This window comes from Corylus avellana, chromosome ca1 (assembly GCF_901000735.1).
Source record: "Corylus avellana chromosome ca1, CavTom2PMs-1.0".
In the NCBI taxonomy this organism is placed as follows: domain Eukaryota; kingdom Viridiplantae; phylum Streptophyta; class Magnoliopsida; order Fagales; family Betulaceae; genus Corylus; species Corylus avellana.
The window spans coordinates 39,742,186-39,754,948 of NC_081541.1; positions in this window are offsets into that span (position 1 = coordinate 39,742,186).

A 12,763-nucleotide genomic window follows, 5' to 3' on the forward strand; every position below is an offset into this window, starting at 1 on the left:
CTAACCAACTAACAGAAACTAACTACCATAACAAAAGATAACTGTGAAGTAGTTACAACTCTTCAGCTTCCCACTTGCAGCTTCTCAATTCTTCACTTGCCTCCTCAATCACTTGCCAGTTGTCCTTCATTGCCTAGCCATGTGACACTACTCCCTCATTTTAAAACACCTTGCCCACAAGGTGAGGGTAAGATAGCTTCAAGGATCCATATTCCTCCCATGTATCATCTTTCTCATCTTGTCCAGCCCATCGAATAAATAGCTCAGTAATTGATCTGTTGGCAATATGCCTCATTCTTCTAGAAAGAACAGCTACTGGCTCAGGTTGAATAACACCATCCCCATCCACTGGAGGTAACCTAGGAACCAATGTAGTACCTCTCCCCAGCTTTGGTTTCAACTGAGACACATGGAAAACATGATGAATCTTTGCTGCAGTTGGTAAGTACAACTCATAAGCTATCTCACCAATCCACTTAATCACAGTGAATGATCCATAGAATTTAGGAGATAACTTCAATGCCCTGTGGATCACCAAAGAACCTTGTATGTAAGGTTGTAACCTCAAATACAACTGCTGCCCCACTGCCAAGGTTCTCTCAATTCTCCTCAAATCAGCATATTTCTTCATCCTCTACTGTGCATGTTGTAAATTATGCTGCAACAGGGATAAAATAGCTTCCATACTCCTCAAAATCTCATCCACAGCCTCTACTTGGCACATAAGAGAGCAATCTTGGAGGCAACCTGCAGTAGACTGCTTCAAATTGAGTCATCTTAATGGACCCTTGCCAGGTTGTATTATACTAGTATTCAGCCCATGGTATCCAACTACTCCACTGCTTAGGCCTATCTTGAACAAAGCATCTCAAATAGTTTTCCTGACACTTGTTCCTAATTTATGTTTGACCATCTGTTTGAGGATGGTAACTTGTGCTCATCTTCAAAGAAGTTCCCAACAATCTAAATAGCTCTCTCCAAAACTTACTTGTGAATGTAGTGTCTTTATCAGAAACAATAGAGGTAGGCATCCCATGTAACTTGAAAATATTGGCCACAAAGAGTTGAGCTATCTTTGAGGCTGTATAAGGGTGAGCTAGGGACATGAAATGACTGTATTTTGATAACATGTCTACCACTACAAAAATCACAGAATGTCCTTGAGATAAAGGCAATACTTCCATAAAATCCATGGAAATGTCAGACCAAACTTGTAGAGGAATTAGAAGAGGCTGGAGCAACCCAACAGGAGAAGTTTTCTCAACCTTATTCTGCTGACAGAATGCACAATCTCTAATAAATCTTTTAAGATCTTTTTTCATACCCTTCCAAAAAAAATCTCTCTTAGCTCTTTGCATTGTTCTCTCAAATCCACAATGCCCTACCATTGGATCACTATGTACAAAAGCCAAACCTTGCTCCTTAATGGCTTGACAACTCCCCAAATACAGTCTATTCTTGTATAACAAAAGTCCATCTTTGAAAGCATACTTAGATGAATTCAAGGTTTTGCTCTGCCAGCTTGCAATTAAAGACTTCAACTCCTCATCCTCCTGATATTGCTATTTAAGCTTATCAATCCAATTAGCTGTTGGAATAGATAACAGAGAAAGAGCCACCTCTTCTGCCCAACCTTCCTTCCTAGATAATGCATCTGCTACTCGGTTCTTCACCCCTTCTTGAAGTCCACAGTAAAATCATAATCTAGCAGTTTAGTGATCCACTTCTGTTGAAAGGGTGTACCAACCTTCTGCTCTAGAAAACATTTTAAGCTTTGTTGGTCAGTTTTAACCACAAAACTCTGGCCTAGCAGATATGGTCTCCATTTTTTAATGGCAGTCACCAAGGCAAACAACTCTTTCTCATAAGTAGACATGAGAAGTGCTCTCCCTTTCAAAAGCCCTACTCAAGTAAGCAATAGGTCTGCCATTCTGCATCAAGACTGCTCCTATACCCAATCCACTTGCATCACACTCAATCACAAAGGGCTGTGCAAAATTTGGCAAGGCTAGAACAAGAGCTTCAGTCACTGTAGTCTTGAGATTTTGAAAGGCTTCCTTTGCAGCAACATCCTAATGGAATGCAATCTTCTTCAACATAGCAGTTAAGGGAGCAGCCATAGAACCATATCCTTTTATGAACTTTCTATAGTACCCTGTGAACCCCAAATAACCTCTCAAAGCTTTGATGTTGGTAGGAAAAGGCCACTCAACCATTGCTTGAATTTTTCCTGGATCAGCCCTCACCTCACTTTCAGAAATAATATGGCCAAAATAATCCACCTCTTTACAGCCAAATTTACATTTTGACTTCTTAGCAAATAACTTGTGACTCCTCAAGACTTCTAAGGTCAATTGCAAATGATGTCTGTGGCTATTTTCATCCTTACTAAAGATAAGAATGTCATCAAAGAATACCAAGATGAACTTCCTAAGCTAAGGTTGAAAAAATATGGTTCATTAGGCTCTGGAAGGTAGAGGGTGCATTTGTTAAACCAAATGGCATAACCAAGAATTCATAATGACCTTCATGAGTTCTAAATGCAGTCTTATGAATATCTTTTTCAACCACCCTTATCTGATGATAACCAGAAATCAAATCTAATTTAGAAAAAACTGTAGCTCCCCACAATTCATCTACAACAGGAATTGGAAAACAATCTTTAATTGTTACATTGTTGAGAGCCCTGTAGTCCATGCACATCCTCCAAGTTGCATCAGCTTTTCTAACTAGGATCACTGGAGAAGAAAAGGGCTATTGCTGTGTCGAATCACCCCAGACTTCAACAAGTCCTTGACAATCTTCTCTATTTCTGTTTTTTGATAAAATGGGTACCTGTAAGGCCTGACAGAAATAGGTTGCACCCCTTCTTACAAGTTAATTGCATGGTCATGAGCTCTTTTTGGTGGCAATTCAGTAGGTACTTGAAAAATATCCTGAAACTCCTCCAAAATATCATCCCACAGACCAGAATTCTGAACCATCTCCAGAGCAGCTACACTGTGTCCTTCTTTTGAGTGATCCTCTGTCTCCATCAACCATAACAACACTCCCTTATTCCTTTTTTTTTTTCAACCACCTAAATGAGCTTTCATCTTCCAAACTCAAGTTAGGACCCTTCTATAATCCCTTTAAACTACATCTCCTATTACCCCACTGAAAAACCATGGCAAGGTCATCAAAGTTCCGTAGAATTGGACCCAACAACCTCAACCATTGAATCCCTAGAACTACATCACAACTAGCTAATGGCAAAATGTACGAATCCACCTGAAACACATTCCCCTGCACCTTAACAGAAAGAGCTTCACACTTCCCCGGACTACTGATTTGTTGACTATTAGCTATTCTCACTTTAATCACATCCTTATTTGTGCTTATTATCCCAATCATTTTGGCCACCTGCTCATCCACAAAATTATGAATGCTACCCGAATCAATGGGAATTATAACTTACTAACCCTTTATAATTCCTATCATTCTCATAGTCTTTGGATTAGAGGTTCTTGTGATGGCATTTAGTGAGATTTCTGTTTCCTGGTCCATAAAAATTTTTCCAGGATCTTCCTCTTCTTTTTCCACTATTTCTTCAACTATGATGGAATCCGCCTCAACCTCCTCAATAAGAAACAATTTAGGGACAACACAAACATGACCCCTACTCCACTTGGCATCACATGAATAACACAACCCCTTCTTCCTCCTCTCATCCATCTGAGGAGGAGAAATTTTCTGAACAGTCACAAATGCCTTAGGATTCTCATTAGTGGAACCTTTTTGCTGGTTATTCCCTCCAACCCCTCCTTGATATTGTCTAGGTTGAGAAAATTGCATTCTATTACCATAAGGATTCCCATTTCTCGTAAAAGCAAGATTGTTTTCACCCCTAACACCCTGATTTCTATTAGAACCCCACATTGACTTTCCAGATTTGATGTTATTTGCAAGATACTCCTCCTGAATCTTTGTTAAAGCATAAGCATCATTCAATGTCTTAGGGTTAAACATTCTAACAGGCAATCTAATATCATCCCTTAATCCTCCCAAAAAAACAGCTTAATTTATGAGGATCAATCAACCTATGGACTCGGTTTCCTAAGATTTCAAACTGAGTCTTATAGTCATCCAAAGAATCAGTTTGTTTTAATTTTGATAGAGTCTCCATAGGATCATCATAAGACCCTCTACCAAACCTCACTTGAATAGCTATCAAGAACTCACTCCAACTTGAAAGATTATTAGCACTACGTAAAGCTTGAAACCAAGACAAAGCCTTACCTTCCATGTGAAATGTAGTAATGCTTAACCTCTGCTTTTCAAGAATGTCATAAAACTTAAAAAATTGTTCTGCTCTATAACACCAAGCATCTGGATCTTCCCCATTAAAACAAGGAAATTCCAACCGCAAGCCGTTAGTGTAAATTCCCTCACTAAAGCTTTATGACTCCCCCCTTGATTGCCTTCCCACTAAGCTGGATGAACACGAGCCTCATCAACATCCTCCTCAGTCTGATGCATTGCACCCTTCTGTTTACACATGTTGGCTATCTCCACCCTCATGTTAGCCCTCATGTCATTCATTTCCTGCCTAATACTGGCAGCCAAAGTGGTAAGAGCAATCTAAATTTCTCTCATTTGATCATTCTGTGGATCTTCTGCCATTGTAGACCTCATTCTCATGAAGAAAGAAAGAAAAGAAAAGAAAAGAAAAAAAAAAAAAAAAAAATCAATGGATCAAAGGTCTCTGATACCACTTGTTATCGTGCTAATGATGAATGCACTATAAATGAGCTTTTAACAAGAGAAAAGAATGTAAAAGAACGGAAGAGAGAGAGAATGAAAGAATCTTTATTGAACAAGCAATTTCGAGGATTGCTTAACCTCCATAAACATTTCAAGGATGCTCTACCTCCAAGTTCATAATGAACTTTACAACAATCCAAAGCTACTTACTTACAAATGAACTTTAGGCTTTATACTACAAGTTCCCGCCCAATTGCTAACTACTAACCAACTAACAGAAACTAACTACCATAACAGAAGATAACTATGAAGTAGTTACAACTCCTCAGCTTCTCACTTGCAGCTTCTCAATTCTTCACATGCCTCCTCAATCACTTGCCAACTGTCCATCATTGCCTAGCCATGTGACACCACCCTTGTTCCTTCGCCGAACGTCACCATCATCTCTTCATGGTATGCCATCTCATTGAGGAGATGAGGCATATATATACATCCTATTTAGTATTTTCAGAAAGTGGCATTCAACTTCTAACAGAACCCATTTGAAAATAAGACACAAGTCAAACAAATTTTGGCTATCTTGACATCTCACAGAAGTCGAGCAACCATTGAATCATATATTCTAACTTCAAAATCAGTTTTCGATTACAAAATTGGTGAATTGAACCCAAAAAATGACCCAAAAGGGCACAAATTTTGTATTGGGTTCGTAGGAATAAGGTTGATCGGCAGAGGAACAGAGGCTGTGTCATTTTGCTGAGAAGAGGGATTTGGAGAAGGTGGCTCTTCTTCCATTTGGGTGGATGGTTGCATTTATTTATTTATTTTTAATTAAACCTGATATAATCAGATGTTTTGGTTTTATTTTTTTAACTTGTTCCAGAGGTGTCACATTTTCATTGGTGGGCAAACAATGGGGGTTTTTTGCCTCAACCGAACTGAATTTATTGCCTTAAATAAATGGGGAAAAGACGAATAAAGGATTAAAAAAATAAAAAAATATATATTATTTGCCACGTAGGATTCAGAATATGCAATAACTTCTTTTTCCTCTTCTTTATGATTATTTTCCCTTTGTTTAGATTCTTAGATTCGGGATTAAAAAAAAAAAAAAAAAACCAAAATTCTTAGGTTGGGTAGGGTAGAATTTGAGGAACGAATATATATATATATATATATATATATAAAAGTAGTAGTTTAATCGGCTGTGAACCACGCTTTATGAAGCGGAGGTCACTAATTCAAATCCCTCCTCCCCCTTCCCTTGTGTGGACATGTCAAAATAAATAAATAAATAAATAAATGTTTTTAATTGTTAATATCACATGCAAGTATGATATTGTGGACATGGGTTCTATCAACTTGTAATCATTTAATTCATTGAAGGAAAAAAAAAATAAAAAAAATAAAACTTTGAATAAACGCATGACACTCCTCCATCCAAACTTACTCAAAAGATTGGCGAAGAGCTACTTTCGCTAAGCCCTAAGCTGCTACATTGGATTCCTAGATTTCTTCCAAATTACCATCTTCCATGCTGCCACGGCCTCAGATCAATTATAAAAGATTTTGTAGTACACATAAATTCCATTACATTACCCTCATAGCCTTTGACAATAATTCTCACGCCCATATTTTTTTCAATTTTATATACTGTTACATCCTAATTTATTTTTGCCACCCCAACAAGTGGTTTTTGCCAACTCAACCACTCCTTTTTATTATTATTATTATTATTATTATTTCCCTCCATATTATGCCCTAAGCGCTTTGTAGCATGTTGGAACTCCCCCACTAAATCTTTAGCGCATTTAATTAGTTGCAAAATGCAAAGGGTGCACAAGATCACCTACAAAGAGTATTGTACTTCTATGAAGCCAAATCCTTATAGCTATTTGAAAAATATGATTTAAACCCCAAACAATTCACAATCTAGTCAAACAATATCAAATCAAGATCTACAGTGATAGCAATATTCAAACCAAAAAGAATAACCAAACACAATCAACACATCAACACCAATTTTTGTTGATGAAGGGGAAACCCGGCATTGAAAAGTAAAACCTTTCTTGGTAAACCAACCCAAAAAATCATTATAAGAAGAATGATACACAAGCAAAGACATGTACAACCCTTTGCAATGCTTAGATACTCTGTGCACAAACAAGTTCATCACTCACCTTCTTGCCTCCTCACTCCTCAGCATACTCTGTGTGCAATGTTACTAAAATTTACAATTTTTATGATTTGTCAATACAATAAACATTAGTGTGGCTCCCAATACATTAGTGTGAGTCTAGTATTTAATTAATACTTTAACACATCAATAAGGATTCTATATGATTTAGGGAGTTTTTTGTTGATGCTTACATATGCATCCATAAGCGTCTAAGTCTTTAATAGGAATCTTTAATTCCATCTATGATCTTGATGTTACATACTTGAATTTTTTTGTGGTGACCTTGATGGTACATGTTGTATTGTAAAAGTTTGTCCGTATCATTTGATTTATTTATGGTCAATATGGTTAAAACGTAATCATTATGTTATTATTATTTTTTTTTTTAATTTCTGTTTGATACTTTTTTGTTGTTGATATAAATGCTATTTTATATGTTTACAGATATGCTAGTCAATATAAGCATCCACCATGGTGAGACAATGCAACATACCCCATTTAAGTAAATTGATGATGACGTCCATGAAGTAAAAGAGTATGATATTGACTACTTGAGTTTGTGGAAAACAAAAGAGCTGGTTCACGACTTAGGATACGTGAACAACGTTGGATGCTGGTATAACGTAGGTGACAATCATGAACAAGTGATACCTTTGAACAGAGATGCAAATGTTGTAGACTTTGTAAATATAGTAGAGAGTTACAACTTAGAAGAAGTTCATTTATATGTTCAGCATATGGTGGACGATGATGTACTCGTAGATGAGCATTTCTTTCTTCCAGCTCTTGAACAAGGTGCATGGGGCAAATTAGCCGCTAAGGTCTGATTGAAAGGAACATAAAAGAAGAAACAACCAAAACTACACAACAGAGATCAAAACATTTTGAGCCTCCATTTACCATTGGGGTTGCTATGAAAAATGGAAATTGAACCACATAAGCTATAATTTCATATTCCAGTGCACACCTTTTCACATTTGAAAAGGTGCGCACTTGAATTGCGATTTGGCAAATTTAAGAAGATGGAATAGAGAACAAACAAGCCCACATAAGTACCTTTGTCTTATCAATACAAACCCTAAAAAAAAAGGTACCAAAAATTACCTTCTTCTTCCTCAAGGCGTTCACGGAATCGCAATTTGGCAAAAACGGAACCCTAGCCATCAAATATAGAGCACTGCGATGACTGGCAATGTCGCATTTAGAGGTTGGGTTTTGGACGTCGGGAGTTTGACCGGAAACGTATCCGTCGATGGGAGAGTGGGCACTGTCGATTTCGAACCCTAGCCGTCGATTTCGAGAGATGTGGCTCGTGGGTGCGTCTTTGAGAATGACAGCTTGGGGATTTCGAAATTAAATCCCCAAGTTTAGATGCTAACCGTTTTGCCATCAAATCAAAACAGTGAGTTTTGATCCTACGTGTCTACCTTGGGCAAGTATGATAAAAAATTGGGAATAAGATGGCAACTTTGAAATTGTGCATTTAGTTTGGGATTGAAGGGCATTAAACCTTTGGGGGAAAATGTAACTGTAGGGGTTGATTTGCCTTTTCGATTGACCCAAAGAATAAAAATTTGAAAAAAAAAAAAGTTAGGAAGTTTTTTGTTTTGATGCGTTGACTCAGGGATTTGTAAAATATTTACCCTTTGATTTATAATCTTTTTATCGAAATATTGAGTTCACTGCATAATATATGTCTTCTATGTGTACTTTACTCATTAAGTCGATGACTCTCTCTTTGATTTGTTTCCACATGTAAAACATTCTTGTTTTACAGTTGGCCAACTGTTACATGATGGAACTTTGGAGATCAAAGGCTTTGGAGGATCTGGCTAAGATGGTCTTAGAGGAGTTAGACCCCAATTTGAATTATTTCTTGTTGCTTGATCATGATCATCCTCTTCATGATTCAATATTAGGCTTTTTATGGGATTATTATCTAGTATTTTGTAATCTTGCTCTGGCTCGAGCTCAAGGATATAGTCCTATTTGATAACTTTATGGTTTTCAAGACATTTTCATTTAATGTTTTTTGGAGACTAGGCATTGACTGAGGTACTTGGTGATTAACTTATATTATTAAATTATGCTTGTCGTTTAGTACTTTGCTTTGGTTATTGTTATATTGTGATCCATTAGTATGGCTATCATGTGTTTGTAAGAGATGATTATAATTACTCCCATTAATTAGCCCTTTGTTAAGAGGTATGAGTCATTGTTTATGGTTTATTTACTTGGGAAATAGGTTTGGGGAGAATAACTTCTATAAGGATTTAGCACAAATAAAGTCATTTCTACCTTCCATTGAGAGGATGACACGTCAGTATAGAACAACAAAAGTGAGTTTTGTGGAAACACCAAATCCATCCCTTATCCACAAAATTTAAAATTCAAAAAAACCATGCACTTGTTTTGTACCCAATCAGGTATTCTCATCGAGTTAATCTTGTTAATTAATTTCGACCGCGTTACAAATTAAAATTATGCCACAAAGACATCAATATGACACAAACACACCTAGCAAGCCTTTGAACTGTTTTTTTTTTTTTTTTGACATGTCCGTACAAGAAGGGGGAGGGAGATTCGAACTAGTGACATTCGCTTCATAAAGCATGGTCCCAGCCAATTGAGTTACCTCTTAGGGACAACTTCAAATTGGTTTGTTTTTTTGTTGCAGCTGTAACTCTTCCTCTTTAATCCTAACTTAACAGCGCAAATTTGAGCATCATCAATGCTTAACGAATAAAAAAGGGAAATGATCCCTTCATCTTTTCAAATGGGCAGTTTCAATTAATATATTTTGGCTTTTGCATCAAGACTCTTCACATGTTCATCCGAAGAATGAATTTAACTTTTGAAAAAAAACAAAATTTGTACGTTACATAATACAATTTTGAAAGGTCATAATTCTAAACCAATGGGTTTTGCTTTAGAAGGAAAAAGCTTAGACATAAACCAACATTATATATATTGACTTTTCATAAATCGATATTACAATAATTTGGATTTTATATATTATTATGTAACGTGGTTATCACCCTTTTCAAACTAATCTTTTCTTCAAAATTTTAAATGGGGGCGTTGATATAGTATATTGTGACTATTGGATCATCCCTCCGCTCATCACTTATTATTATTATTTTTTTTGCATAGTCCGCTCATCACTTATTGATTGAAAACTCAATGCATTATTACGAGTATTCTTTACTTTTACAAAAAATCAAAGGTTAACATTAAAGTTTTTTTGCAACCTTGTGACACTTAATTGAAAAAATCATAGTTTGAGAAGCCACAACTATTAAATAATACTTGTTTAAATAAAATAATTTTAATAATAAATTAATTCATATACTACATTGTTGTTATTACTAGTGTGTCTAGTCATTCAATTGTATATATAAAGGATTAGAGGGTTCTAGCAGAATATATAAAAAAACTTCTAAAGAGGTGGGAAACCAATGGCTAGAAAATGTATTAGAACACTTATACTGGTGATAATGGAATTGCTTCTCCCTATTCTTGTTCAAGTTCGTCCTATTGACCTTGCTCCAACCTCTTACAGTCCGTCTTCACTTCCCGTCCCACTTTCTGATTTTTCTGAACTTGATGAAGTTGAGAAAAATGGACCAATGGGTGTGTGCCTTAAATCTCAAATCGAACATTGCAAAAGAGAAAGAAGGCAAAGTGGTGACCAGGGGGCAGGGGCACTATAAGAGGATTATTCAATATAGCTTTCTACACTGCCTACATCGTGTCAAAGGGCTTGAGGACCCAGCTATATATGACTCATCTCATTAGAAGCTGCGCAGGTGACTGCGCGAGGCAACATGAAATAAGATTAATTTATATTCAGACTTGTTTATTAGAATGCTATGAAGAGCTTATCGAAAAACCCACAAAGCATAACGAAAAATATTCCCCGAAGACGACAAACAAACTCGGAGAGCGTATGCATCACTTTCTAAAGGATTTCAGACATATATTAGATGTCGTTTATACGTAGAATCCGTCAGTTCCAGCTTTAGATTTGGTAAATAGCTCCTTACTTCTCTCTCTCTCAAAGATTTTCACATTATTTCTAAGGTAGTGATAAAAGGTTCACTTATGAATTATTTATTTTCATTCACAAAAAAAAAAAAAAAAATTTATTTTGCTAGCTAGTTACTTTGACTTCATTTAGGAGATTAAATATAGCAAGTGTAGTTTCTCATATATGCCATCTTGTTCGAGCTATTCGGAGAAGCGAGCTTCCAATGGATGATTAAGAGTCTATTTAGCTGTGAGTTTGAGGGGTTTAAAAGTGCGTTTAACACTCAAAAAGTTCGTTTGAAAAAAAAAAAAATCAGTTTAGTAAAAAAAATTAAAAGTGTTTTTAAGGGTTCAAAATACTTAAAATGACTAAAAAACATTTTTGGCTAAAGCTTAAAAATGAAGCTTTTGCCAAAAAACTGTTTTTAGCTTAAAAGCTCTATTTCTCAAATGTAATCACAAACAAGCTCTAAGTGGGTTCTTGATTCTTGAAGGATGATGAAGCATATATTTGACACATGCAAGATTCTTTTATCGTAGATAATTCATTTTGATTCTTGTATTTTTCAAGAATAAACGAAAATATTTTTACCTTTTTTGTGGCCAGAAAAATAGTAGAAATGGGCAACCATATGTGGCATCCTACTTGATCAACCTTCAAAATGATTTGATGGCAACATAGATTAAGGAATTTAGATATTGATTTTTTTCCTTTTTTTTTTTCTTTTTTTTTGTAATCTCCACAAATGTATATCTTATGATTTATAACTTCTTCAATGCTTACATTTAGACAATCACTTTATTAATAAAAGTTGATTTCTCTATTGCAATGTGAATTTAAGGTTCTTGTGGATTTTAGACATGGTGTATTTATGGTTATTATTATTATTGTATGATAGCTAGACCAATACTAAACCCAACATCCTCTCTGAAGCCTTGATGCAGAAATTGACAAAGTCCAGTTTACATCACCAGTAGATTTCAACGCAACTACCAACAGTTGTCAACAAGAAGCCATCAAACTCACGTCTCTTAGCATGATTAATTGTTTCTCATGGTTGAAGTTGGAGTTCTTCTGCTATAAGGACTCTGCTGATAATAAGAGTGTTTTTGTTGATTACATGTTCTTTTATTTCTAAGCTTTATTTATTTGCTCTGTTTGTGATTGATCACCAATCCTCTGTTGTTCATCAAGTTTGCTTGTGTTTATGTTTATCTATAATAAAGCTGGTAGGTCAATATAAGGTGATGTAACGATGCTATTGAAGATCAATATATATATATAAATAAATAGTTATATTTTTCAATTATTTATTTGAGTAAGATGCTTTGTTCGAGATGAGAATTTTTTTTTAATATGTGACTTTACCAAATTCTATTGAAGGCCAACAAAACTATGTTCAACATTGAATTTATTTATTTATTTTTTATTTTTTGGAAAATAAATTTTACCCAACTATCCACACGTTTGTGTTTTGGCGCCTAATGTTTAAAACTCGACGAAAGACCCCCGCAATGTATCTGACATTGGCAAAAAATATCGTCCGTCTGTTTGAACGGAAACCAAGTTACGTGCATGGCACGTGACCGCTTTAAACCAAGACTTTCCCAAAAACTTATCCATATTGCACATATTGCACTTATCCATAATACTGCGTTCAGCCATTACAATGTCTTTCTCATTGTGAACTTGTTCATCCATTGAAACTTCCTTGGCCCCTCTTCTAACATGGTTCACACTCCAGAACTGCAAACTATTCAATATAACTCTAGTGATCCCACAAGTCTATATGTTATGATTTAGAACTTCTT